The sequence below is a fragment of the Diceros bicornis genome, chromosome 28 (assembly GCF_020826845.1).
Source record: "Diceros bicornis minor isolate mBicDic1 chromosome 28, mDicBic1.mat.cur, whole genome shotgun sequence".
NCBI classification, from domain to species: Eukaryota; Metazoa; Chordata; class Mammalia; order Perissodactyla; family Rhinocerotidae; genus Diceros; species Diceros bicornis.
Window position 1 is genome coordinate 35,046,361 of NC_080767.1, and position 27,223 is coordinate 35,073,583.

Here is a 27,223-nt window from a genome sequence, read left to right on the forward strand (position 1 = left end):
GGGGTCAGGTGGGACCACAGGTTTGCCTGTGGGAGGGGGCTGCGAGGTGACGCCGAAGGGGGTGGAGAGGCTCGGCCTGAGGGAACCACAGGTACAAGGGGCGGGGCCAGGGAGGCCTACGGGGCGGTGGGCGGGGCCCCGAGTGGTTGCAGGTCCGGAAGCGGGGCCCCGGGTGAGGAGCGGGCAGAGGGTGAGTGGTCACCGGAGAAGGGACGCCCTCTCCGGTGTTCAGGGGGGCCTGGGTGGGAGCAGGAGCTTTGGGCTTTCTGAGGATTCTGGAGACTTCGAAGGTTGCCGCTGGGCCGGAAGGGCCGGCCAGGCCTGCCTGTGCCTCTCCTGAGTCGGACTTAGGTCTCAGCTGCCCCGGTCCCTAGGCTGGCGGCTCTCCTGCCACGGCGGGCCTTAAGTGGGGCGCACCGTTTTTCACGTTTCTGGGGCTTTTCCTGGTGCGATTGCAGGGGGCCTGCCTAGATCGGGGGACGGTTGGCTTTCGTTGGATGATCAGCTGTTGAGAAATGTGTGTGTTTGAAGAGTACTGCGAAGCATGAACAGTCCTGGCTTGCTGGCTCTTGATACCAGATGCTGCTGCTGCAAACCTTAACGGTGGTCGTCTCCGAAAGACTGAAATGGCAGCATGGTGAGGGGGAAGAACAGGAATGAGGATTCAGAAGCTTTTGTCTGTGTGTTACCTGGGAGAGTCTTTACCTCTTTGAGTCTTGTTCCCTCCTTTGCAAAATGAGCATCATGGTACCTCCCTCTGTGCCTCCCAGGGGCCTTGTGAGGATAGGATGGAACAGTGCTTACTGAGCACACCATTGGATAAAGTTATGAGTCTTTCTCTTGTGTGCCCATGGGCAGGTTGGATTTGGGGACTGGAGGTCTAAAGAGGGGGGGATTTCTAATCAGTAGGCCATTTTCTTGTTCAAGTTTGGGATGAGGTTTGTGGTGGGGAGTCCCTAAATACTCATTCCTGTCTTGTATGGTGAGTGCTCCTTCCTGCAAGGCCTCTGAGGGAACCTTTGGCAGGCAGGGATGGCAGATAGAAAGCAGAGGAACATTCATTGTTTGCTGACCTTTAGACCCCAACCCCAGTGAGGACTCTGAACTGGAGCATTTGGCTTAGGCTTGGGCCTTATGGAATTCCTCCTCCCCATCCAAGTACGAACCCTGATTTTACCACATATAAGAAGGAAGCCACCAATAGATGTTAGCTCAGGGCCGGTCTTCCTCAGCAAAAAGAGGAGGATTGGCATGGATGTTAGCTCAGGGCTGATCTTCCTCACATTAAAAAAAAAAAAAGGAAGCCACCAAAAAGAGAATGCCAGAACTTCATTAGGTTCCTACAGGGGCAAAGAGAAGAAAGTGAGTTGATGGGACTCCCTCCTGTTCAGAAGAGTGTCTTATACCCATGCGTGTGACCTTTCATTGTGCAGTGCCTCCGCTTACTAGCAGTTTGACTAATCTGTACTGTGATTCCTCCTACTTGTGTTGCATGAACAGAAAAGAAGGCAGGAGGAGGCTTCGCCTGTACTGGCCTGTATTTTTCTTTAGTTTAGAAGCTACGGGTCTTTTGGGGACCGACCACCATGGTGTTGGCCTCTCTCACTAGCACTTAGTTGGTGTGGTGGTGACCCAGTGGCGTCGTGGGGATGGCATCTCAGGGATGGGTCCTTACTGGGGCCTGTGCATGTGTGGCAGGTCCTCAGAGGGTCTAGAAGCAGCATGCGTGAGTTGTCCCATTCTGTCCTGGCAGAAACCGTGTAAATGGCTCTCAGTTTGCTGCCCTTTGGATAACCGTCATGCTCTGTGGGTGAAAAGGAAGGCCCAAACTTGGTGGTACACAAGAGCTAGAACATGTGTTGAATAATGAGGGGATCTGCTTTTTGGTTGTTATTGTTGGAGTGACAGCATCCGGGGTTGAGAGAGAAACTTCATTAATGGAAAATACTGCATCCAAGGCTCTCTGTGATATGGCCCCAGTCCACCTTTTTAAATTGATTTTCGTCTTCAGTATGAAGGGTAAAAGCTCTAGCTTGGAAGTCAGACAGATCTGCTTTTGAAGCCTCATGCACCAGTTTCTTAGCTTCTCAAAGCTTTGGTTTCCTTATTTGTAAAACAAGGATAACCATGCCCACCTCAAGAGGTTGTTATGAAGAATAAATGAGACAAGATATGTGCAGGCACCTGATGTATTAGGCACTCAGTGTTAGGGTCCGTCTCTGCCCCTCCCTGCCAGCCCATCTTTGAGCACAACGGAACAGCATGTAGCATGTAAGGTGAGCAGGACTAGTAATGCTGAGGCCTTCACTTCTTATGTAACCTTGATCAAATCCCTTCCCCTCTCCAGTCCTCCGTTTTCTTAGCTAAATGAGGATGGTGTTAGACTGGGTGAACGTCGAGAGTGGCCCTAGTTCTGGCATTCTAATTAGCATGCCATTGTATTTTCCTGAAAGGCAGGAGGGAGGAAGCTAATGACCTGTGGTTTAGTTCTTTTTTTAAAAAACACTTGCCTAGCACTTTGCCTGGCACATAGTAGGTCCTCGTTAAATCCTTATTGAAGGGACAGATGAGGGACTTTAAGAAGAAGGTGTGGCAAATTGTCCCTGCTGCTTATATGTATGTTGTATCTATACCTTCCAAATGTATTTTATTTACTGCAGAAAAAATATTGCAACAACATTAGTGAAATTAGTGAACCTCAACATGAAAGACAAAAGTTGTTTCACAGTCCTATTTCACCACAGAATAAGTTCATCCAGTTTTTGTTCATAAACATACATAATTTTTCATGATTGCAATCATATGTGTGTGAGTATTTGGGAAAGGCCTGGCAATAAGTGGTTTCTTTAAATGGTGCTTTATCTTGTTTTTTTTAAGAAGTAAAAAAATCACAGATGCATTTTTTTTTTTAAAGGCAAGTAGTTCAAAGGGGAACAAGTTGTAAAGTAAGTATCTTTCTTCCCTCAAGATGCCAGTTCCCAGTCCTCCTCCATAGAGGCAACCACTAGTACCATTTTATTGGTTATTATATATTCTTTCTCTTTCACAAAGAATAGCATTCTATACATGCTCTTGCTTCTTCATTTATTCAGTTGAGCTATTTTGGAAACTGTTCCAATTGGTACATACAGTTCCTCCTTAATAAATGTTTTTGACTGATATTTTAAGCACAATTTTGCATCTCCACTTCTCCCCACCCCTCTGATGTTTACTTAGTAATGGTTAGCAGTCATTGTTTAGAAGAATAACAAGAGACATCCCTTGTTCTCCTCTAGGAAAGAAATGGCTTTGATCCCAGTGAACAGCAGACTAAAGGGCAATCCATATATCTGGATGCAAGGCAGATGACAGAAAGAGAAAGGAAAAGGATTTGATCGCTAATAATTGAAAACTGATTTTCTATTCAGCCCATGATTCAAAGTCCAGCTCCGTCACTTACTGGCTGTATGACTTGGGGCAATTTACCTAATCTTTCTGCGTTTCAGTTTCCTTATCTGTAAAGCGGATGATGATAGGTTTTGTGTAGAGGAAATGAGATCCTGCAGGTGAAGCACTTAACAGCAGTAGCAGGTCATAGTAGATGCTCCAGAAGGGGTAGCTGCTATGTTAATAATCTAAAGGAGACTCTTATTCTTCGTCAGCAGGTATTTACTGGGCAGTTGAGAGCCCTGGAGAATGCCCAAAGTCCTGGTCCTTGAGATGCTCACATACTGTGCAGGCAGACAGGCCCCCGAGTCACTGATTACAGAACAGTGTGGTGGTGGGGAGGTGAGCCTGTGGTGGTCATGGAGGCAGGAAACAATGACTTTTCCCTAGGTGATTTGGCAATGATTTCCCAGCTCAGATTTCCCCTCCTTTGTGAAACCTACTCAAGTCTTCTAGGCACAAGTGACCACTCCCATTCGTGCTTGCTTGACTTTCATTGTGTGCACACCTTGATCGGAACATGCACCTCGTTATTGCATGCGTTACTTTATGCCTGTGTCTGCTCCCTGCACAGGGAAAGTCTTCAGCATAGGCTCCTGGCGAACATTTTGATGGACTTCTGCCCAGACAACTCATGTTACCAAATGTTGGCAAACTCTTATCGATAAATCATCAGATGTCTGGTGAAACCTAGACTCTGGACTCTATTCCTTCCTTCCCCAAGTATTTGAGTGCTGACTCTGAGACAGGCATGTGCTGTGCCATATGCTAGCTGTAGGCTCTGGGTATGGCTGGTGTTACTTGCCCTACAAAGTCTTAGGGATGGGAGAGGAAAGAAATATTTGCTCTAGATGCTCCAGGAGAAAATGGGGAAGAGAAAAAAGGACAAGTCTAAAAATGAACTGCTCATGCTTGCTCAGAAGGTGGCTGTTCCTCCTTCCCTCGGGGTGGGGTTGTGGTGGAGCAGGCCTGAGGGAGCTGAATAGGTGCTCTGTAGATTTGACCAGGGGGCAGAGTTGGTTGGGTTGGCTTCTCTGAGGAGCATCCTGGGGCATTTCTGGGGTCACTTTCTTAAAAAGAGGAGGCTTCACTTCCTTCATGTGGGCATTCATTCCCCAGCCTTGCTGGGCTCCCGCTTTGGGCTAAATCCTTTGCTGGATGCTGGGCATATGGAGATGAAGGAGCTCCATCTTGCCTTTGGGGAGCTGGTGGTTGTGGGCGGAGTCACACACAAACAGGTGACCAGAAGGTGATTGGCTGTGACAGAGGACCTCAAGTGACGTGGCCAAGCAGAATCAACCTCTGGAGCCAGGCAGATCTGGGTTCAAATCCTGGTTCTTCCACACACAACCTCTGTGACCTTGGGCAAGTGTCTTCCCTGCTCTGAGTCTGTTTACTGATTTCTAAAATGAGGATAGCAGTGTTACCTAGCTTGGGACTCTTGTTGAAGATGCAGTGAAATAATGCAGTGGAATGTTTAGCATAGAGCCTGACAGGAAGCTGGCGCTTACTGAGTGCTCACTGTCATCTTAATTATCCTTGGTGCTGTGGGAGCACCAAGAAACAACTGGCTGTTTCTCTCGGTCCTCTGTAGTGGTTATAGTGCTAGTCAAGTGGTGAAGGTGATGGCCGAGGTGTCTAAGAAACCAGCTCTGAAGTCACAAAGTGCTTGAGGAGTCCTTGGGATGCTCCTCAAGGTCCCTGTTGACCCCAGTGCTGTGGGTTTGTCTACAACATTTCCTCTCTTCTTTTTTGCACAAACTCTTCTCAAGAGTGGTTTCCAGCCCACTACCATCGTGAGTGCCTTCTCTTTGTCTGATTGCCTTCACGCATCAATTCCACAACTTTTCCCCAAGGGGAGGCACGAGTCAGGCTTGTCTCACCTGTACTTACCGAGAGCAGAGACCATGAAGACCCAGAGCAGCAAGTCTTTCCACGATTTATCTGCAGAGCTTTCAAATCCATTGTGTTCTTTGCAGGAGATTCATCTCCTGAGCATCAGAGAGGTGGATAGAGCGGGGCTTAAAGCACAGCCTCTGGAGTCTCGCCAATGCAGGTTTGTGTCCTGACTCCACCACTCACAAGCCCTGTAGCTTTGGGCAGCTGACCACTCCTCTCCACGACCGTTCCTCATCGATACAGGAAGTGTGGTAGTACTTACCTCCGTGTGGTTCTCACAAGGCTTCAAGGAGATGATGCAGAATGGGGCAGCATAGCGCTCGCACATCGTAAGCACCCAGTAAGTGTGAGCTAGAATAATGTCCTCTTTTAACCCTTGTTAGGGGGCTTTGAGGATGCTTTCTGGGGACTGTTAATTTATTGCCTATGCAAGTTATGTGAGTTATTACACATGGAATCTGTTAAAACTCAGATGTACTTGGTGGTGGTGGCTAGTAGGAGCACACAGGTGGCAGGCAGAACTCAGCCTGCGTTGAGACTGCAGATGCAAGCCTCAGCTCCCAGGAAGGCAGTGGGTACTGATGGGGGGCAGGGGGGAGTCACCCTGGGGGTGGGCCCTGTCTCAGGCCTATCTAGGAACTGAAGGCTGTTTTCCCAAGGTCTTTCCATTTCTTTGTTCTGTGATTCCATGTAAATAATGAACTAATGCAACATTATACTTTCCCTCTTTAGAATTATATATTTTTATTATAAGGTTTTATTTTAAGGTTAAGACAGTTACTTGAGTAATCAGAAAAAAATTTAAGTATTTGGCCTCAAAAGTCAAAAGTTTCTTTGAAAATCATCTTATTTGAGATGAACGAAAGAGTAATGAATGTAATTAAATTCGTGTTTATTGGATGCAATAATTCTCACCCACTCTTGTGTAAGCTTGATGACTAGGTCAAGGGAAATCTGTGCTTTTGATACATTTCTGAGTAATTCAATATTTATGGGAAACAGGTGAATAAATTCAGGAGAATTTACTGTGTCTCTTTTTGTGGCAATAAACTTTATGTGGAATTAGTGACTTTCACTATTTTAAGATATTTTTTATTTTGTGTCCTCTCTGTAGCTGTGTTTGGTTTTGTTTTTTCCCCCTAGGCACCGTATCCCCAACACTTTCAATGCACTAGCATTTATAGATTATTCCTCCTCTGGGCTCCCACGGCACCCTGCTGTAGCACGTGAAACAGTGTGACCAAGGATGACTTCCTTGTGACTTTCCTACCAGACTTTGCAGAGTAAGAGTCAGCATTTGTTCTTCCTGCCGTATTCAGGGCCTACTCCAGGGCTAGTACAAGCCAGCTGGAATTATCTGAGTATGTCTTTCCCTTTGCTGAAAACCCTTCAGTGGCTTCTAATTTTTCTTAGAAAAAAGACTGAATGGTTAGCATGGCCTGTGGGGTGTAATGGGTATACTCTTCAGTGTACGGGTAATTGTCGGTTATGTCTGTCTCCCCATGCAGTGAATGTGGTCTCATCAGATCATGCACTGCGGCTGCTCTGCTCACCACTGGGTCCTCAGTGCCTGGCATAGCATCTGGCGTATTGTAGGTGCTCCATAAATGTTTGTTGAATGAACAAATGAAGTAAATGGTGAGTGCCCAGTGACCTATTTGAATCTATAAAATGAGACGGTTGTTGGATCTGAGGTCCCTTCATTATAAAATATTGCAACGCTTTACAAAGTCTCTTGACACCTGCTTTTGACACGCCTTGACATGCCTCATATTGCTTCTGCTGGGTGGGTGGGGCAGGCTTTGAGGTGCAGAGAAGAAAATGGAAGCTCAGAGAGGTTAAACAAATTGCCCAAGACATAGGTGTGGGAGAAGCTGAGGGCTCCTCAAGTGTCTTTTCACACCCCAGGCTGCCTCAAGGTGTGGTTTCTCACACACACTGAAGGAGTCACAGGGGAGGTAAGGAAATGGATTCATTGAAAAAAGTTACTAGTAGTAGTTCCTCTTGGTTTTGTTTAATTTCCTGATAATTGAATTTGAGGAGTTGAGTTTAATTTGGAGTGGTGGTTTTAAGGTCTGTTTTCATTATAGGCACCAGGAAACCCTAATCTTTCTCGTAAATGACTAACGTATAGTAATTAGTGATGCAGGTGCTGATTGATTGGTAACTAAGATTAGAATTTGTTCTTTTTGGGAAGCTTTTTGATAAGAGTAGAGATTACTTGCTGATTGATGTGTAGCATTCTTTTGCTGTTTTCAAAAGATGCCTATTGCTTCAGTTAGCTTATTTCTCTAATTTATCTCTGGGTGTATTTGCTACAGGGGACTTTTGCAGTGAGCACTGCTGTGGCCTTTGCACTCATCAGATGTGGTGTCAGTGCGCCCTGAAGGTTAGAGATCGCTGAGTCCACTCTTCCCACTTTCCAGATGAGGGTGGGGGCTTTGCCAGAGTTTCATACTCAGGTATGATTTCCCACCCAGCAAAACCCATGGACTTTAGCACACCTATTTGCGTATTGTGGTTTCTCAACAACTGCCTGCGGGTCATGTAACGTTGCTCATAGACCATGTCCATGAAGAAGCATTTATCTCCGATGAATACCTGCTTAATGGTCCTCTGTTGAATCTACAATGTAACTACATGGGAAGAGGAACTAAGACCTGGCTTAGTGCACGGCTCCGGTATCCAGTGATGATAGCTGGTTGGGAAAAGACAGTGCCTCTTGTGGTCTGGTGCAGTATATGTATTGATCTTCGGGGGCTTCATCATGGTCTTAGGGGCTTAAGAGTTGAGAGATTCTTGGAATCTAGTTTTGTCAGTATAGCCAGTATACTTGTGGAACAGAGAGAGCAGCACAGTATTATAGAAAGATCACTGGATATGAAGCCAGAATGCCAAGTGTTGTCAGTTTGCTCTGACACCTGCTTTCCAAGTAAACAGGAATATCCCTGGTGTGTGCACGTCTTTTCTTCAGGAGGAAAGCCCCGGTTTTAAGATCTGAGATTGCTTTGCAAGGGTTGAGTCAGAGAAAGAGAGCTGGATAATATTAAAGTGTGGTACCAATAACCAAAGACAGCCTATTCCTTGTTCTTCTCTGCCTTCGAGACCTACCTGCCTGCCAGTCCATCTGTCCGTCTGTCTGTCCATCCATCCAGTTCTTGTTCAGGGCCTGCTGAGTGCTAGCACTGTGCTGAGTGTGGGGCCACAGTAGAGGAAAAAGACAAGTCTGGTCGTTACTGTCTTTTAGCTTACAATCTAGTAGCAAAGCTACATAAGTATAAAAATAAATACAAAAACAATAACAAGTATACAAAATATTAATTACAGCACTGATGATGGCTACAAAAGAGGAGTATAAGGTGCTTAGAGACCATAAACAGGATGGTTTTACCTAGCTAGGAGGGTCAGCTTCCCAGAGGAAAGATGGGTTGGAATTAGCCAGTCAGAGAGGTGGCAACTGCATGTGTCGTGGTCCCAGTTGGGGTAAGGGCATGGTCAATTCAAGAAGTAACAGCAGGCTGGGTGGCTGGAGCACTGAGCGTGAGGGAGGCACTGTAGTGTTCACTCCCTGGTGGTCACGGTATTGTTTTCTTGACCTGTGCTGGAAATTCCTGACAGATTCCATAGTTACTGACTCGTCTTTTTCAGAACTCCCATCTATCACCAAAAGCATCTATTACTGAAGCATTACCTGCCATGGTTTCTGAGATAGCAGTTGGCCTTATTTTTATTGCTTTAAAGATTCGTTGCTTCCTTTGCTTCTCGAGGGGATAGAAGAGCACCTTATCCCATTAGCGATTTTCGTCCATGAAGGAAACATTTCCTGAGCGAGTAACTGGGCTTGACACTGCAGTCCTTGCCCTCAGGAGCCTACAGACCCCACAGACAGGAGTAAATAAATGACGATGATGCTGTGTCAGGGGTGGTCAGTAGTGGAAATGGAAGCTCATGGGACCGAATCAAACTCACAGGATCTTAAAGGTGGATGTTCAGTTTCCCAGGTGACGAGGAGCATAGGCAGAGGAAACAGACTGTACAGAGGTGCAGAAGCAGGAGAGAGCATGCTGTGCCTCAGGAATGGTGAGCTGTGTGGTGTTGCTGGAGTGTGAGGCAGCTCGTGGTGAAGGGAGGGAGGAGATGAGGTTAGAAAGGTGGTTTAGGGTCAGGACTCAGAAGGACTTGCAGGAAGTCCTTAGGAGTTCGGATGTTAATCTGTGGTCAGTGGCGAATCGTTCCAGAGTCATAGGAGGAGAGAAACACCATCAGTTATAATCCTGGTGGATGATGGATGGTGTGGGAGGAGACTGGCGTTTGGTTGAGTGAGGGGGCTGTTGCACCTGAATCTGGCCATGGGCATGGAGGGGAGAAGGCAGATTCGAGAGAACCTGAGGTAGAGGCCTCTCTCCTTGCAGATTTAGTGGATGGGAGGGAGGGCAGTGTCAGGGTTTCGCACTTTAGTGATGTGAGGTGCTGGGCCAGTCACAGAGGTAAGGAACATGAAAGGAGTGTTGAGTTGGGAGGAGCGAGTAGTGAATTCGGGTTTGGCTGTTTTGAGTTTGGGGTGTCTGTGGGACAGCATTTGGCAGCTGGCCTGCTAGTCTGGAGCTCAGAGAGGGGTCTGGGCCGGAGCAGTGGTTCTTACTCTTTGGAGCATCAGAATCCTCTGTGGTGTTTGCAGGTGAGAGCTGGTCATTTGTATGTTGGAGAGTTTTCACAGATGGTTCTGATGCTCCAGTGGTCTAGGGAGAGAGACTTGGGGTCATCCTTGTATAGCTGGCCCCTGAAGTGGTAGGCAAGGTGTTGGATTATTCAGGAAGGTTATGTGTAGTGAGCAAAGGATCCTGGCTGGACTGCTGGGGAGCACCAGCATGAGGGTGGGACACAGCGGAAGAGTCAGAAGGAGCAAGAGGAGTGGTCAGTGAGGAAAGAGCCACCGAGGAAGACGATGGTGTGGAAACTGGTGGTGGTGGGGGCATCCACTCCAGCTCTCTCCCTGCAGGGCCCCTGCCCCTGCCCTCTGAAGCTGAGTGCTCTGATGCCCCTCATTTGCACTCTTATTTTCACTAATCAGAGCCAGTCTTACATGAGAGAGGTCATTTTAGTTACCTTTGCTTCTATGTGCAAAAGACTCTGAGGGAGCTTCTTTGCATAACCAGTCTTTAAACCCCTCAGCCTCACTCAGCTGCCTTCTCAAGCAATCCACTCCTGCCTTCTGTTGCTGGTCCTTTGGACTGAAATCTCTGGCTCCCAAAGGAGGAAAGGTGGGGTCCTGTTTAGAGTTCAGGATGGGTCTGCAACCTTAGTGGGAAGGGTGTGTGTCTAGATCCTAGGAAAGGCAGCTATCAGAACTGTTGGAGGAAGTTCTGGGAAGATGATAAAACCATTCAGACTGGACTAATGTGGTGTCGGAGCCCTGTGACTTGGGAGTGCATCCCCTATATATCCTGAGCTTGGGTAGCAGGGAAAAGCCTGCTGTAGAATTTCCAGAACTTATAGGTGGGGTCTCAGAGTTACAGTACATGAGATCTATCCAGACTGCTGGTGGAGGGATGGTCCTAAATCGGCAAAAGTGGAAGTCCATCCTCCTGGTAGGGCTAAGTGCCTGACTGAGATCAGCTTATAGAGCCCAGTGAAGAGTCTTTAACATGAGAGAGCTGGTAGGAAACTGATCTATGATCCAACATGTGTCTTGTAAATATTACCCTGAACCCAAAGACCTCCCAGTGTAGGACGGAGGCACAGACCTGGTTGCCACTGACCCTGGTGCTGAAAGCCACAGCTGAGGAGTAGTGAGAAAGGATCAAGGATAACTTGAGGGAAGTAGTTGTCTTTGATACCATGGCTGACCACCCAGGTATTGAAGCCATTTGCCTCTCAGGAAAGGAAAAAGAAAAGGGATTAATGTTTGTTGAGAAACCCCAAAGCTTAGGCAAAGAGAAGGGAACAGATGGATAGATGGGAGTATGTATACCAGTACAGAACATAAGATACTGTTCAGCTCTTGTGGATGGAACATAAAGAAATGATTCATCAGACTGAGCTGGGTTCAGATCCTGCCTTTGCCTGAGGACTCCTACCATCGCCGGTGAGGATGCTCTACTGACTGTTTGTCCTTGGATAAGTTGTCAAACCTCTTTGGGCCTCAGTTTTCTCACTTTAAATGGGTATGATAAGGACTGTTGGTAAGGACTCAGTGGTATATTACAGTGGGTAAGGTGTCTGTATCTGTCACAAAGTAATGGTTCAATAAATGATGGTAATAATGATGGTGATGATACCATCATCCTCTGGGTACCTCTGCAGGTATCTCCAGTGGACTAAACCCCACCAATACAGCAAATGTATGAAATAAAGAAGAACTTCAACTGTAACAGGTTCAGCTCTGTGAACCTCACCATATGGGAGGGAAGACCGGGTCCACTGGTGAAAAGATTAGAATACCAAGAAGATAAGTATGACAATGGAGAATCACAGGGAACATTACATGAGAGAAAACAAAAAAGCACCAGGCCCAGGTACCTTGATGGAAAGAGTTTCGTTGGCTGTGAAGAAGAGAGGCAAGAGGATTCTGGATCAATAATAGTGGGTGATAAGGGCAAAGTAGCACGTTAGCCTTAGTCTTCAGTGATGATGTAGACTTTCTTCACCTCTTCTATCCCCCTGAGTATTTTGGTGGGCGTTGGGGGAGGTGGCATTAGAGATTATTTACCTAATGTTTGTTTGTTAACTCCAAAGTCTCATTTTTATGACGAGGCTTATTACAGAATAGCCTCTTATTAAATGTGTTCTGAGTGGATACGGTGAAAATCAATCAGTCATTCAAGCAATCAGTCAAATTTCTGGCTCTTTCCGGGGAAGTCCACACATAGTAATGGTGACAATACTATGTCTCCAAATGTTGGTAAATATTTAATGCAATTCCAATGAGATATTCTATAAAACTTGATAAAATAGTGATATTCATCTGAAAAAATAAATTGGTAAAAAAATTAAGATCTTTTTGTAAGGCAATGAAATTGCCTTCATTCTTCCAGATTTGTATTCATTTCAACAAATGTTTGAGTTTTCAGTTATGTGTAAAAATGGTGCTAGACCCTTTATAGGGGGAATATAAAAATGGATATCTATTGTGATACGTATTCTCATTTATCCCTTATCATCACTATCCTTATGAGGGAACCATTTCTGTAGGTTGGGGTACAAGTGACAGAAAACTCAAAATAACAAAGGCAAGTACGATAGAAGTTTCTCTCTCATGTGTGAGAAGGCAGGAGGTAATCAGCTCAGAGTGGGTATGGAGCCTACATGGTCAGAGCCTATATGGTTCCTTCTTGCTTGTTGTTCAATCATGAGGAGATCTTGGGAATGGCTTCCAAGTCCAAGGTCGCTTCATGGCCTGAAATGGCTGCTGGAGTTCTAGCCTTTGCATCTGCATTCCAGCCTTTGAGGGCCACTTTCCAGAAGTTTCACATGACACTTCTTGCATCCCATTGGCCTGATCTTGGTCATATGGCCATACCTAGCAATAAGGGAAGCTAGGAAATATAATCTATGTTCAGGGAAGCCATAAGAAGAAGGGGAGGATGGCTGCTGGGGGCCAGCCTCACCATTACTTGCCCCATTTCACAGATGTGGAGCCTCAGAGTGGTTGAGATTAGCCCAGCATTACATGGCCTATAAATGACTGAGTCTTCAAAACTTTTTATAAAGCAATAATTTATTAATCCTGTATGGTGCTCAGTTAAAAGCAGGAAAATAGATGAATGAAACAGAAGTGACTTTGGTGCTAACTTAGGAGCTTAATTCTTGAGACATCGGGAATTACACAGTAGCAAGGGAAGGAATGATTATTTATTATGTTGTTGGGCATTTGGATTTCAATGCTGAAAAGAAGTGATAAGCTTAACCATATACTGCAGTGGATTCCAGATGAGTTTGAGTTGAACAATAAATACAGAGTTAAAGATGGAAAGGTGTATACTGAACTCTGTAAAGGGATCTCAGAGAGCTCAGGGGTGGAGGGGGATTAGGAGGGAGAACTTTCGCCGTCTACTTTATATATTTATATGTGTGTGTGTATGTATGTATATATGTGTATATATATGTATATATGTATGTGTGTATATGTATGTATATATGTGTATATATGTATGTGTGTATATGTGTATATATGTATGTGTGTATGTATATATGTGTATATATGTGTGTATGTATGTATATATGTGTGTATATGTATGTGCGTGTATATGTATATATGTGTATATGTGTGTGTGTGTGTATATATGTGTATATATATATAAAACTCCTGAGTCAGAGACAGAGAACTCTGTTACTAGCAGAAGCAGAAGCATGCGTGTCGGTTTCTCTCCCCCAGGTCCCACAGGGGTGATGCCGTGGCCCAGATGGAGTCTGTGCTTTTGTGCCACAGCTGAGAGCTGGGCTTGGGAGCCTGCTTCTTTATAGCAGGCAGCGAGCAAGCCTGCTCTTTGTCCCTGAGGGGGACATTATCTCACCCCTCAAGGTTGCTCACTGCAAACGCAACCCTGAGGAGTGGCCCCGTAAGGGTGGTCAGGACCTCGCGTTCTTGGCATACCCAACAAGACATGGTGGAGTGCCAGAGACCGTGGAGGACGGAGTTTCCCAACAGGAGGTTGGCAGGATTAGATGGGATAATGTGTGTAGAGTGCGTTGCTACAGTGCGTGCCACGTGGGAAGCTCTTGATCTGTGTTTCCCTTATAATGTCTGTGGGCTGTGAAAGGTGAGGACGTGGTTGGTTGTCACAGTCTTTCTGCCTGGCTGTCAGAGTTTAGACAAGACCGAAGGTCCCGGGAATGACAGGGCACAGGGGAGACTGAAGGGGAGAGATGGGCTCACCCTCAAGTGCTCAGGGGTAGCTATTACCTTCTTGTACATGTCTCAGAGCCGTACATCCCTGGGGTGTGTACTATGCTAACTCTTGTTAAATTATTTATAATTTTCTTTTTTCTTGTGTATAATCAAATGAAGTTTATTTCTTAAGCTTAATATTTGTGGTTGGCTTAATTTGAAGTGAAGTACAGTGAGTCTTTCTTAAGAAATAGAATATTACTTGTTTCTACATTTATTTAGCAAAATCCTTGGTAATTGGTTCCAAACTAATGAAACTTTAAATCTGTATGATGTACAGGAGTATCATAAAAATATAAGTATAGCTAAAGGACTTTTAACAATTAGCTCAACTTTCCAGTTTTGTGGAAGGGGAAACTGAGGCAAGAGGAATGAAGACGTTTACTGAAGAGTGGTTACAGTTGGCGAGTGATGGACGCGGCGCTGGCCCTTAAAGCCCCACGGCCCCGTCCAAGAAACGCTGAATCCATTAGGGTAGATAGAGAGGGGACCAGAGGGAATCTGTCTACACTGTTTTTGGGTACATATCAGGCCAGGACTCATCTGTCCTCATTTAAGAATGAACACAGAAAAATTAACAGTAGAGAGGATGCACTAAAAAGATCCAGCAGTATAAAGGGGAATGAACAAAGCTTGCAAGGAATAGAGGACAAGCATGCTGTTGGAAAAAAGTTTCCAAACTTTTACTCCGTGAACTGAAGAAAATTTCAAACATCATTTTCTTTGTCTTCTCAGAGAAGTTCTAGATGCTATGAAAGATGAGATGATGAGTCAACAGACTGCAATGAAAAAGGAGCTTGTAGACTGACCATAGAGAAATAAATCACACAACGCCAACATTTAAAATTAGCAGTGCTGCAGAAAGTCAAGGAGTTGGGGGGGGGGACAAACTGCCGATCTCAGAAGGGACAGGAAGCAACAGAGGAGACCCCAGATGTGGGTGATGGACGAGGCTGGAGACCAGAACAAATGAAATAGAAGGACTCCTCAATTTTCCTGAACTGAAGAGGGACCTGCATCTGTAAATGATAAGGGCTCATCACGAACCAGGCAACATTAGCAAAAATTAACTAACACTTACAATATCTAGGTGAATTTTTTTTAAATTTCAAGAATAAAGAGAGGATGCCATTAGCATCCAGGCAGAAGGAACCTTTAAATCAAAGAAAAAAAATTAGACTGGGCTCAAACTTATCTACAGCGTAAGTGCCAGAAAGCAGTGGAGCAGTACCCACTGAGTTTTGAGGGAAAAAGGTTGTGACCCAAGAATTTTACACTCAGCCAAGTTTTAGTTCACATTTGACGGTAACAGAAATTCATTTCAGTCATGCAAGGACATACCTTGTGTGTAGCTCTTGCTACACCCATGCACCATTTCTGGGAAAAAGTCACTAGAAGGCATGCTCTGGCAGCTGAGAACGGAATCAAAATAAAAGACCCATGAATGGGCAAGTCAGAGTAGGAAGGGATTGGTGATGAGAGTGGAACCATTCAAGTATAAGATTATTTCTCAATAATTGTGATTATGATTATAAAATAGAATATGAATGAAATGATTATTGGAAGAAGATATAGCATTAAACCATAATTAACGGAAAAAGCAGGCATAAAATTCCAGCCCAAATCAGAGATCATGCATGTGAACACAGTCTGCACTCTAAAGAACTATACAAATGTGGAGGAGGAAAGATTTGAAAGCTAGCTCCATGCCCTCCAATATGTCTGGACCTGTGTTTTCTAGCTAATAAAATGCTGTGCAAGTATACAGTATACCTAGGGCAACTCTTATGGTGATTCCTTTGGGCACCATCTTTTCAAACTGCCTTGGAGAGGTTTGCCGGGCACCTTCATTCTTTTTTTTTTTTTTTTTTTGGTGAGGAAGATCAGCCTTCAGCTAACATCCATGCCAATCCTCCTCTTTTTGCTGAGGAAGACTGGCCCTGAGCTAACATCCATGCCCATCTTCCTCCACTTTATATGGGACACCCCCACAGCATGGCTTGACAAGCGGTGCGTCAATGCCTTGGTGCATGCCCGAGATCTGAACGCCGGGCCGCCAGCAGTGGAGAGCTCGCACTTAACCGCTATGCCACGGAGCCAGCCCCAGCGCACCTTCATTCTGAATGGTGGCGCATTCTGCTGGGATTGTAAAATGGGGCAGCTTCTTTGGAAAACAATTTGGCAGTTCCTCAAATAATTAAACATCAAATTACCATATGACCTAGGAATTCTACTCCTAGGTATATACCCAAGAGAAATGAAAACATATGTTTACACAAAAACTTGTATGTGCATGTTCATAGCAGTATTATTCATGATAGCCAAAAATGAAACAACCTTCGATTGCAAATATCCATCAATTGATGAATGGATAAACAAAATGTGGTATATCCTTAAAATGGAGTATTATTCAGCCACAAAAAGGAATGAAGTACTGATTCGTGTTACAACATGGATGAACCTTGAAAAGAAGCCAGACGCAAAAGGCCATATACCTGCATGATTTCGTTCATATGAAATGTCTAGAAGAAGCAAATCCGCAGAGACAGCAGGTAGATTAGTGGCTGCCAGGGAGATGGGGGAATGGGGAGTGAGAGCTAATGGGTACAGGGTTTCTTTATGGGGTGATAAAAATTTTTTGGAATTAGATAGTGGTGATGATTGGTTCACAACTTAGTGAACATGCTACTGAGTTCTATGGTTTAAAAGGCTACAGTTGAGCCAGCCATGATGGCCTAGTGGTTACAGTTTGGTGTGCTCCACTTCGGCGGCCTGGGCTCGGTTCCCAGCGCAGAACCACACCACTTGTCTGTCAGTAGCCATGCTGTGGTGGCGGCTCACATAGAAGAACTAGAAGGACTTACAACTAGAATATACAACTACCTACTGGGACTTTGGGGAAGGAGAAAAAAAGGAAGATTGCAACAGATGTTAGCTCAGGGCGAATATTTCCCAGCCAAAATAAAAATAAATAAAAGGGTACATTTTATGGTATGTAAATTACATCTCAATTTAAAAGAAAATAGCTTTTTTCCTCATTATTACACAAATAAGCAGCCATCATCTCATTGTTAATACTTGGGGTATATATTTCTAGACCTTTTTCTATGTGTGTCTCAAAGATGCATTAATAGACCATTTTCTTTCCTGTTATGAGTGGTGTGTTGGGATCAGCATAGTCCACAAGCATGTTCTTGTTATTAGTGCTTTAGCCTCCTGTTAGGGTGTTTATGTTGGAAACAATATTTCCCTACAAGTGGGAGCAGGGTACTGTGTGGAGTCAGAACACCTGGGATGATGCTCTGACTCACCTTAGGTCTGTGGGCTTGAGAGAGGCACTTAACCTCACTCTTCTCATCTTTAAAAGGGATTGTAATACTTACTTTGTGATATCTTACCAACCAGAATGGCTAAAATGAAAAGAAAAAAAAGAAGAAAGACTGTATCAAATGTTGCGAGGATATGGAGGCAGAACTCTCATACCTTGCTGGTGGGAGTATACATTGGTGTAGCCACTTTGGAAAACTGTTTGCCATCATCTACCAAAGCAGAACACACACTCACCTTACGACCCAGCAATTCCACTGCTAAGTGTCAACCTAGCAGAAAGGCATACGATTGTGTACCAAACGGCACACTCAAGAATGTTTACAGCAGCACCATCTGTAATGGCCCAACTGGAAAGAATCCCAGTGTCCATCAGCAGTAGAATGGACAAACGTGATAAACTCCCACAATGGATACTGTAATCAGTAAGAGTTAACGAACAACAGTGCAGTGAAAAAATAGGGAGGAATTTCACAAGCATAGTGTTCATTCAGACATAAAAAATATATGCTGTATGATTCCATTCATTAAAGTTTAAAAACAGAACTAATCTATGCTGTTAGATCTCAGAATAGTGGTTCCTCTCAGGAGGCAGGTGGTGATAGAAGGGCACAGTGGGTGTCGGGGGCTGGCGGTGTTCTGTTTCTCCATCGGGGTGCTGGTATGTTCATTTGTGAGAATTCTTTGACCTGTGCACTTCTCTGTACTTACATTGTACTTCCATAAAAATTTTATTTAAAACACTGAAAAACGGATATCAATCACATTGCTCTCACTAAAAATATTAATAATGAGAATGAAAGTATTTGTATTGTTGATGAATAAAATAAAATAATTATTTTAGCATATTATTTCATCTTTATCTCTTCCTTTGAACATTTATATTATGAAGTACCTAACATGTTGGTACATTAGAACATGTATTTTAATATACGTTTAATTTACAGTGAATATACATATGTTAGAGGTGTTTGCTTAATTTTTTTTAAACTATTGGTAGTGAAGGATCAGCAGGTTTGGTGAGCTGCAGCTCAAGGTGGTAACGAGAGGGGGCAGCCTGAGCAGAGGCCTGGCTGTGGGCAGCAGGTGGACGATGGGGTGACCCTTCAGCAGTTCTGCCAGTGTTCTGTTTGAGTTGGATTCCTTGTTGCCAGAGCATGAAGTATGGGACAGAGGGGGGTGTTGATGAAGCTGGAGAGGGAGGTGGGGCCAGGCCTCTGAGTGTCTGGGGTTCTGGGAGCCCAGGGGGAAGGGCTGAGAGGAAGCTCTGAAAGGTGAGAGGGCAAAAGGGGATCAGCAGAAGAAAGGAGCCAGCAGAGTTGGCCAAAGAAGCTAAGGAGATGGGAGGAGAAAAAGAATGACAAAGTCATTATTAGAGGTTGAGAGATGAGTTTCAGAAAGGGGGACTGGTGAACCATGCTAAAAGCTGCTAAGAGGGGCTGGCCCCGTGGCTTAGCGGTTAAGTGCGCACGCTCCGCTACTGGCGGCCTGGGTTCGGATCCCGGGCACGCACCGACACGCCGCGTCCCACATACAGCAACTAGAAGGATGTGCAACTATGACGTACAACTATCTACTGGGGTTTTGGGGGAAAAAAAGGAGGAAGATTGGAAATAGATGTTAGCTCAGAGCTGGTCTTCCTCAGCAAAAAGAGGAGGATTAGCATGGATGTTAGCTCAGGGCTGATCGTCCTCACCAAAAAAAAAAAAAAAGCTACTAAGAGGTAGGAGAGCCCTAGGCCACTAGCCTCCACAATTAGAGGATCCTGGTGACCTGGGAGGGAGCAGTGTGATCCCAGTGGTCAGGGTTGAGGGTTAGCAAGTGGGCAGTAGTGAGATGCTGTGGTAGTGAGGAAGTCAGTGGTGTCTGATGGGAAGCAGCCTGGAGTTCAAGGGTCAAAGCTCTTTTGAAGATTGGGGAGAACTAAAGGTATCCTCAGGCAGAGGGAAGGACCAAGAGAGTGGAAGAGATTGAGGTTGCAAGAGAGGGGTGATTGGCCCTGGGTCTCAGGTGGATGCCTCTTTCTCAGAGGTGGGAGTGGAGGACCAGGAGAAGATGCAGAAACATTTAGGTTAAAGGAGGGACTCGAGGGAGCTGAGGTCAGCTTTCCTCAGTGAAGGAGGTCGTGAGGCTGCCCGCCTGGGTGTGGGCAGGTGTGGGGGTGGAGAGAGAGGGGCTGCTTTGGAGGACAGAACCAACCAACACCTGGCCCTCTGCAGGCCCTTGTGTGGGGTACTTGTCTTTGCCAGGCACTCCCTCCCTTGCCACGTGCTCTTTTTTCGACAGCCATGTGCTCTGAAGGACACTCCTGAGTTCCTTTCTTGCTGGGCAGTGCCTGAGGCCTGGCTGAACTTCGGGCCTGTCAGAACACATTCTCCCATGGGATCAGTGCTTTTTTTGGGTTGAGTCCCCAGGTGGACCCTCACATGCTTATTTACCACAGCGCGTATCCAAAGCGTGATGGGAAAGGAGAATACTGACTGAAGAAGCTTGTTAATTTCAGTAATTTTAGGACAGGCTTTGCTACTTGATAGGCTAATGATGATATCAGATATTGATCTATGAGAAAAGGATTTGACATGTCAAAGAACAGGTTGAAATCAGATATTGTAGCACTATAGTTTGTTTGACCTTGCTGAGCCTTGAAAAACAATCCTTATCATATGGAACGTGGATGTAAATCAAATTGTTCGCCCACTTTTACAGCAGCTACTGTTTGGAAAGAGACGTGCTGGGATGGTGTTTCCTGTTGGCCTGGGATTATGAAGCCCAACGTGTATTCCTGGTAAGTCGGTTCTCTGACCTTAGTGAATGGTGCCCTCTGGAGCAGAGGGCCTTGCTGTATGGGCACCCAAAGGTGCACGCTGGTACAGGCGAGCCGGGTGGTGGTGCAGTCAGGAAACCTCATACCTAACGGAGCCTGCGGGGCTGAGGAGTTGCAGAGTGGCTTTGGGGACATCAGGCATCCTTAGTGAGCCACACGTGCAGAGGTGTTTTAGGGGCTCCTCCTTGCCAGATTAAGCTCTAGGATTTTCTCTCTTGGTTCTCCTATCCAAAGTTTTTCCTGGGGCTGGCCCCGTGGCTTAGTGGTTAAGTGCGTGCGCTCCGCTGCTGGCGGCCCGGGTTCGGATCCCGGATGCGCACTGACGCACCGCTTGTCCAGCCATGCTGAGGCGGCGTCCCACACACAGCAACTAGAAGGATGTGCAACTATGACATACAACTATGTACTGGGGCTTTGGGGAGAAAAAGGGAAAAAAAAGGGGAGGATTGGCAATAGATGTTAGCTCAGAGCCGGTCTTCCTCAGCAAAAAGAGGAGGATTGGCATGGATGTTAGCTCAGGGCTGATCTTCCTCACCAAAAAAAAAAAAAACCAAAATAGTTTTTCCTTTCTTTCTCTCTCTACCTCCTCCTCGTGCAAAACCTCGTGTTGCTGCCCTGTTGTGCTGTCATCCTTTTGCTGCCATTGATCAGAAAACAAATGTTGTATAGCTGACTCCCCAACAGATGGGGTTACTTGGGCTTCCTCTGTTCTCTCAACCTCAGTCAGGTCCATGTACCTCCCACGAACCCCTCTCCTCTCTTTTTCTGGTTCAGCTCCACTCCTCACTTTCGGCTGTCCTTGCTTCAGACCCTGCAGCAGAAAGGGCAGCTCATTGTGTGAAGTATGCTTGGCCATGGGAGGATGGGTGAAGGAGTGTGAAGTAAGATGTGATCATTGTCTTCAGGAGACTACAGTCTACTGGTCAACCCCCTGCCACCCTCTCTCCTAAGTGCCCCCCATTCTTGTCCCCTGAGGTTCTGCCCGCCCCATTTGGCACCTCTTCTAAGAATGCTTTTCTGTATTCCCCAGCTCCCCAGACCTCTCCTTTTGTTGAAACCCTCAGGACACTTGTTTTACCTCCTCTCGCGGCCCTCGCCACGTTCTGCATGCATCCTGGTTTTTGATGTATCCGGTACGTCTTGCCTTATCTCCTTGACGAGACTTTAAGCTCTTTTAAGGCATGGGCTGTGTCTTGCTCGTTATTGTATCCCATGCTGTGCCTTGCTTAATGCCTAATACACAGTAGGTGCTCAATAAATGTTACTAGACTGAAACTAATGTGGAATCTCTAATGGCTCATAGTATCCATCCTGTTTGTGACCATGGCCCTCAGGTCTTGAAATAACATAAAAGAATAGGGCAAGAGGCACAGAGTGTTTGCCTAGAAGAATCCTAGGAGATTCTCTTCAGGTAGGAGCAGTCACAAAAAATGTTAAAAGCTGAAATATTACAATATTTTTCAGTTTTTCTAGTAGCCTTACCCTTCCGTCAACCCATTATCACAAAAGAGGCAGAAGGTGACGTTTCTGATGCTTTCCTGCCGGAGGCCCAGTCTTCCTTCATATTGCATGATTAACTACAGTACAAGTAATTCTTATAGTGCTTAAAGAAGCAAGTTCCCTAACACTTACATCAGTGGGTTTTGTTCCCCTAAGGAGGATGCTGGAAATAGTTGTTGGTTTAAAGGTAAGAGCATCTGAGAAAACTGAGACTCAGAAGTAATTTCCCTGAGGCCACACAGCAAGTAAGTGGCAGAGTTGAGATCTGACTCGAGGTCAGTCTAGTTCTAGAAATAGAGTTTCTCTGCTGTCTGCTTTCGAGTCTGAGTAGAGCTGGATTCCATGAGAGAGAGGTCGCAGCTGCCCACTTGATGCCCATGCCCTCAGAGGGACTGCCCAATCTCGCCGATCCCAGGGGGTCTGGGTGGAGTTGTTCCCAGTTCATGCAGTTGGGAGAGGACTGCCTCTCCCCTGTCGTCACTGGGGGACCAGCCGGCACAGGATCTGCTTCCCACTTCTCAGCAGATCACGACTGCCGGCTCATTTCACTTGGGCCCCCTTGGGCAAAGGCTGTCAGGTCATTCAGGGCCTCAGGCCTGCTACTGCCACAGAAGCGGGAACAGTCTGCCATGAACAGGGATACGAGAAGCTGCACCCTTCACCCTTCCACAGGCACAGACAAACAGTAACACATTGCAGAGACTTGGCCGTAGAAGGGAGGGAAGCCAAGCTTCACGCTTGGAGCGGTGGCTCCTTGCAGGCGGGATGAATGGAGACGATGTGTAAGAACTTTTATTCACAAGGAGAAGACTCCCAAAGAGACGAGATTAAAGTGTACCAGAGGCTTTCTGGAAGAAAAAACATGGATTTTGAATTTAAAAGTCAGTAGAAGAACTGAAATTAGTGGTTTGGAAGGTCAAAGAAGACATGCCTCACAACCTAGAACAATAATAAAGAGGGAAGTAGTGAATTAAAATGTAAGACATTTGGAGACCTTATCCAAGGAGACCTGGCGTGTGAATAATAGGAATTCCAGAAGGAGAAAAAGGGACAGATGGAGAAGTAATAGAAAAACAACAGAAGAAAATTTCACAGAGTTGAAGAGAGAGTTGATTCTTCAGATAAAATGGATTCATTCAGCTCAAATGGGTTCATTCAGCTCACACTAAGACCAACACTTAGACCTATTTTCTAGGAAAATTCCTAAACTCCAAGAAGAAAGAGAAAAATCTTAAAATTTTGTAGGAAGAAAGAACAGGTTGTTTTCAAAGGAAAGAGCATTAGGCTCTCATTGGACTTCACATGTGCAACCCTGGAGGTGGGAAGACAGTGGACTGGGGTCTCTAGACTTTGAAGGGAGAGGGCGCTGCAGTCCTCTCTATACTGGGCTGAGATGTCACCCAGGGGCCATTGGAAAAGAGAGGCGTTTCAAACGTGTGAGGACACAAAACGTGTTATCTATTACATATACCTGAGGAAAATACCCAGTGAAGTTCCCTAACCAGAGGACAATTAAAGCAGAGCAGACATAGTGAGATAGGGGACGCGAAGAGTGTGGGGGAAGTGAGAAGCAGTGTCCCTTTTAGTGCATACAGTTTAATCTCAATGGATATGTCTACTGGGAATCGGAATTTTTATTGTGTATTAAGTAATTAAAAAATTTTAAAACAGAGGAGACCTACCCTAAGAGAAAACATAATAGGCTGAAAATAAAAATTCTAAACCATCCGTGCAAAACCCAAGGCTTTGGGAGAAAGGACGAGAGAGTGGGGAAATATGTGTTCCACTTTTAGGACACTTAAATACACCCGGGGCAAAGCAAACGTGGAGATGTAGTTAGTTATTTGTTACAGAAAGAGAAATAAAGGTTCGATCTTCACTTTTGGGGATCAGAAGGTGTGTTAATTAGGACTAGATTTGGTTGCATATGGTAGGTAATCCCTGAACAACAATGGCTTAAACATTTAGCAGTTGATACCATCTCATGAAAAGGTAAAGCGGTGGGTACTCCAGGGTTGGTACAGTGGGAGTTAGGGTCATCATGGACCCGGCTTCCTTACATCTTGCTGCTCTTGCATCCGTAGCAGAGTGCTTCCTGATTCAAGGTGGCTGCTTGAGCTCCAGTCATCACATCTGCATTCAGAATGCAGAAGAAGAAAGGGGGGAAGAAAGGGGGGGAAAAGGTTCCCTTTCAGACGCTTCTCAAAAGTCTCACACAGCGCTAACGTTTACATCTCATTGAGTAGAGCTTAGCCACCCTGAGCTGCAAGGGAGCATAAGATGTGCTTAACTAAAAGTAGGGGTTCTCTTGCTAAAGAAGAAAAAGAGAATGAAAGAAATGAGATCTCTGTCTCAAAAGATAATCCTTAGCAGAATGCAAATTTAAACAATAGGTATCTTTTCACCTTTTTAATTGGCAAAAAGTTACAAAGATTGATAAAACCATGTTAGCAAGTGAATGGGGGATGTGAGTGCTCCTTCCCATTGATGGTGGGAGTATGACTTGTTCCAACTTTTGGAGAACAAAATCAGAAAATATCTAATAAATATTAAAATATCCATATCTGGCAACCCAGCAGCATACTTCTAGGAGTCTCTCCTGCAGAAATAAAGCAGCAATGCAAAAAGCGATACAAAGCGGTTATCCACACCACTGTTTGTAGGGGCACAAAGGTGAGAGAATGGGGGCACCCATCAGTGATGTAATAGGCAACTATTACAAAGGAGCCAGCTCTCTCTATATTGATGGGAGGGAAGGCTGTGGTGTATGATTAGGTTTTAAGAAGAAATTGCAGAATAATGTCTCCAGCAGGAGTTGCAAACTGGTGGCCCGTGGTGGCAGATAATAGTGCCAGGCTCAGTGCTACGTGCTCTACGTTGTTCTCACAATGAACCGACAAGGAAGGTACTGTTGGATTGCCTTTTTTCACACGAAGCACAGAGAGACTTTCTGTGGTCACCCAGCCAATAGATGTGGGGCCCAGGATGGGACCAGGGTTCTAAAATCTGAACTCTTACCAACTCTGCTACTCTGCCCGAGGAGCTCTGATTTCTGCCTCTAGTGCTGTGTATGGCCAGCTCAGTGCTTTACAGATTTTCAAAATTGGAAGCTTTAAGTGGCGTCGTTAGCCACAGGCCCCATCTGTCCCCATTCTGTTACTCCTGCAGCTTCACCAGTGACATGATCTGCCTGGGCCCCACAGGCATTTGAGGGTATGGGTCCCACTTGGTTATATGTATTTGTGTTGCCTGACAGAAAGGCTTGGAGGAATCCACTCCTGCCTGCTCACTGTGATTACCTTAGGAGGTGGAAGGGGGAGGGAGTAGGAGAAGGCTGGGTTGATGGCCTTTTATTTGTACACCTCTATTGGGTTTGGCTTATAGCAAGGATATGTTGCTTTTGTAGTTTAAACAGGAAGTCCAATAAAGTATAACTTAAAATATTTAAATATAAAGAAACAACCCAGGGGGCCAGCCTGGTGGTGCAGCGGTTAAGTGCGTGCTCCGCTTCCGTGGCCCGGGGTTTGCAGGTTCGGATCCCGGGTGCGCACTGACGCACCGCTTATCAAGCCATGCTGTGGCGGCGTCCCATATACAGTAGAGGAAGATGGGCACAGATGTTAGCCCAGGGCCAATCTTCCTCAGCAAAGAGAGGAGGATTGGCATCGGATGTTAGCTCAGGGCCAATCTTCCTCACAAAAAAAAAAAAAAAACAACCCAGATAAATTACTGCACCTTCCTTTCTGTCATTTGTTTCTTTTGAGATTTTCCTCATAAATGTCACTGTTTAAGCAAGGAGACTCAGGTTTTCCTTCCTGTAAGAGGGAGGGTTAGGCATCAGTTGTGCTAATGTCTGACACCTTCCCATCTTTGAACCTGAACGTAGACAGACAACAGCGCCGGTCCTGCTTGATAAAGAGGGAGACGCTGGCCCCATCGTCACCTCAGTCAGAGATGGGAAGCATGTGGAGTGAGGTCGCTCAGAAAAGGGTGTGAACCATGGAAGCTGTGGGCCGGCTCCTGAGGCCGCTTACATGACCCTCTTACTGGACGTCTTGGAGAGGCAGCCAAGTGTGGCCACAGCTGTGACAGTCCCGGGAGGAAGACGCACATAACTCATGACAAATATGACAAGTGCTAAGGAGGAGAAGTCTGGGGGCTCTAAAAGCCTGTAGGAGAAGGACGTAACATAGCAGGTCAGAGAAGGGCTCCCAGAGGCAGCGACGTCCAAAGTGAGACTGGAAAAGAGCAGGAGGGAGCAGGGAGAAGAGGAGGGAGGAGGAGAGCTTCAGGGAGAAGAGCCAGCCCCTGTGCGCACCTGGCTGTGAGGCATGGCAGGGTGGGCGTGGCCACCGCGCCCTCCAGCGACGTTTTGGCACCTGTTCTAGTCTGCACATCTCTCCTTCCTTGGCCGGAAGCCACTTCCAAGGGGCTGGCTATGGGAGGGGCTGGCAGAGGGCCTGCACACTCCCAGCACGAACACGCTGTCCCGCAGGAAGGGACTGGGTTTCTCAGTGGGTTGGGTACCTCTAAGCGCTCCTTCCCTCACATCCAGCTCCCCTCAGCGACCTGGTCCACTGGCCCTCCGTGTGAGGACCATGGCCCGACTGCTTGGGAGTAGGGTGGAATGTAAAGAATCTGGGGAGCAAGCAAATGGGAAGCAAGGACGGGGCGTGGTCCTCAAGCGGGGCCATTACTGACTGGGTGTATCGAAGGTCAGTCTGGAGGGAGCCCCGGGAGGGGTCCGGGCTGGAGGGATTGTTAAGGCAAGTCTCCCCCACTTTTAGCTGGGGCCCTTCTGGCTGGCAGCTTCCGTCTGGGTGCTGCCTGAGCTGAGCCTTAACCTGAGCCCAGAGTGTTGCTTCGCCCACAGTGTTGCTTCGCCCACAGTGTTGCTTCGCCCACAGTGTTGCTTCGCCCACAGTGTTGCTTCGCCCACACTGCCCCAGGCATTAGCCCCAGGTGTCTGCCCCACTTGCCCGCCCTCCGCACCCTCCCTGCCCTGCAGCAGTGCTTGCATCTCCCGGAGGCCTTCTCTCCTTGAAGGCCTTTTGTGCAGTCCTTGAGCGTTTTTTGGGGCAGCAGAACCAGGTGGCTGGGGTGGCTTAAGCATCACAGTCTTGCTCTGACCTTGCCCCTTTCTTTCCGTGGTAGGCTGGGGGAGGAGTTCATTCATTTTTATTGGGAACACAACAGACTGCTGAGTACTGTGCTGGGAACTGGGGATAGAATAACAATGTTGGAGCACTTACCCTGTGCTGGGCACTGTGATCAACACTTAAGCACAGAGGTGGCCTCAGTTCAGGAGCTTCATACATACGAAGCCCTTAGACAAGTGCCTGGCACCCAGCAGTACCCGT

General features: G+C 46.2%; 1 protein-coding gene across 16 annotated transcripts in view; it reads left to right on the forward strand.

The window, feature by feature from the left end:
* Positions 1 to 27,223, forward strand: part of RALGPS1 (Ral GEF with PH domain and SH3 binding motif 1) — a 286,272-nt gene that overhangs the window by 465 nt on the left and 258,584 nt on the right. For 13 of the 16 annotated variants that reach the window (XM_058524069.1, XM_058524075.1, XM_058524067.1 and 10 more), the window contains one exon: positions 20,246 to 20,324. The exons of 2 other annotated variants lie outside the window; for them this stretch is intronic. The gene's annotated coding sequence lies outside the window, so the exon portion shown is untranslated. Of the gene's footprint in view, positions 1 to 165; positions 191 to 20,245; positions 20,325 to 27,223 lie in introns of those variants that run through there. One more of the 16 variants, XM_058524071.1, reaches the window with a different exon arrangement.